Source organism: Taeniopygia guttata, chromosome 2 (assembly GCF_048771995.1).
Source record: "Taeniopygia guttata chromosome 2, bTaeGut7.mat, whole genome shotgun sequence".
In the NCBI taxonomy this organism is placed as follows: Eukaryota; Metazoa; Chordata; class Aves; order Passeriformes; family Estrildidae; genus Taeniopygia; species Taeniopygia guttata.
The window spans coordinates 13,011,961-13,014,017 of NC_133026.1; the positions used below are offsets into that span (position 1 = coordinate 13,011,961).

The window sequence follows — 2,057 nt, forward strand, 5'->3', positions numbered from 1 at the left end:
TTCTAAATAACAGGAGTCCTGTATACTGAGTATATCTGTTTTGAGACAGCACCATCAGAAGCTATTATTGGAACTGGACAACTTTAACTGCACAATATATTTTATAGAATCTTCTTTCCATTGGAACATATTGTTTTCCTTTCTGACAGCTTTTCTAGGACTTTTCATAAAAGACAATGCCTCAGCATGAACTTATCACCAAAATTTTCAAAAGACATTAGACCTAGATCTGTAGTTCCTTTTTTTCAGCTTTAAAGTGGGGTAGAACAGAATTCACTGATTTACACCTCCAAAAAATGTTTCAAGAGGGTGAAATAATGCTGAAAATACAAAATATGTATTACAGGAACCAGCATGTGTTGGTAAAACGCAGAAGGAGGGGAAAGTCCAGTGGGAAGTCCTTTATAACAGCAGCAGACAGTGCTTTCTGAAGTGCCCTTGGAAACAGAAATATGTGCACTGTTGCCCAGGTGACAAAATCCAAGTACATGGTGGCTAATGTGAATGAAACCACTGACACTGCCTGCTCCTTGTGGAGTGGCCAGTGCTAGTGACACTGAGAGCTGTCACTTTGAATGGGCATGAGAAGCAAAGCCTGCTTTTGTGGATATGTGTTAACAATCTGCTGGACTAGGCAGCAATAAAGGTACAGTTTCTCCAAGGGGGATTTTTATAATTAAGATTTATTTTACTTTCTAGAAATACGTGTGCAATTTCCATTATTTCTTTCTCATATATTTTGCAGTGCCAAAGAAAATACATAAGGATTTTCTCAGGTTAGACCTTATTTTACTTTGGTTGTGAGGTTCAAGTGGCATTTATTCCCTTACCCTAATTTTTAATTTCTCTGTTTCTTTCAGACTCTTACACAGTTACACACTTAAAACATTATAGACATGCAGTACATAAAAATAACACCTTAAAGGTGAATTGTTTTCTCCTTCTTCATCCATTCATATGCCCTAACTTGTTCTGCAAAGCATTTTTCCTAATTAAATGTTCCCTTTCACATTAATCCCTTAACATCTGCCTAGTAATCAAGAACAAATGTTTCCCATTGGTATTCTCGTGGAGTTGCTGGGCATTTACCTCTCTTGCTGCAATGTTCAGCCCTTGCTAGTTGGCTTGCATTTTCATGTGAGTTAGCAGCTGACTTGGATGCTAGTTACTGTTTCTCTGTTTTTCTGCTCTGTGGCTTCACCAGCAGCTCACTGCTTAGCATGAAAGAGAAAACTGAACATAGAAACAAAAAAGAGAATTCACAAAGGTTGATATCCTCTCTTTCTCTCTGGGTTTTAGGAGGTTCAACCCTGACAACACACTTTCTCATAATTATGTCTGCCCTTTTTATAAAGATAGGTTCTTTATGAAAAAGTACTAGCACATCTAAACTGGTGATGGTGTAGATCTTCAATCCCTACTTATCTGAACAGAAAGTACCTGTAGAAAGGTTAAGGATACCATGTACACCTCTCTCTTCCCTCTCCTATCTAATACAAACTAAATGATTTCAGTGGTTTCTTTTCTCTAACATAAGTCTGTAACCTAACTGCCAGCAACACCATTGACTTTCTCTGCTTTTCATATGCTTTAAATGACAGGTATGATTTAAACAGCAAATGCAGGAGAAAGAAGAAAAAACACCAAACCAAAGAATGGAAGAGACCCAGGAAGACAAGGACTTGTTCAGGGTGTTTGATTTGTGGGTTTTTTTGCCATAGGTGATTACAGCTTCAGTAGAGAACAAGTTATGTATCTGCTTCTACACACATCTGAAAAATATTTTTCATGGTTTTTTGTAGAAAATTGTCAGTGAAGGTGACTGGAAAATTTGTGTCTTTTGTTCTTTTTTAAAAAAAAAAAAGCGGGAAAATTCAGATTCAGCTTTCCTAAAAGAGTTTGATATTTCACCTGGAAACCTAAAATAATTACCTAAGAACAGGTTAATTCTCATTTCTAGAGAGTCGATGTGTAAAGAAAACCTGAAATCCTAGGACATATCAAAGTTTTATCGCAGTAAAGATGCTAGGCAAAATTTCAGGGAAGGCTTAGAGCAA

At 36.8% G+C, this 2,057-nt stretch overlaps 1 long non-coding RNA gene across 1 annotated transcript; it reads left to right on the forward strand.

Moving 5' to 3' along the window:
* The first annotated feature begins 544 nt into the window (after nucleotides 1–544).
* Nucleotides 545–1,829, forward strand: LOC140682502 (uncharacterized). Its single transcript, XR_012054336.1, has 3 exons — nucleotides 545–646; nucleotides 746–776; nucleotides 1,602–1,829. It is a non-coding gene; the product is annotated as an uncharacterized lncRNA (long non-coding RNA).
* The last annotated feature ends 228 nt before the right edge of the window (nucleotides 1,830–2,057 follow it).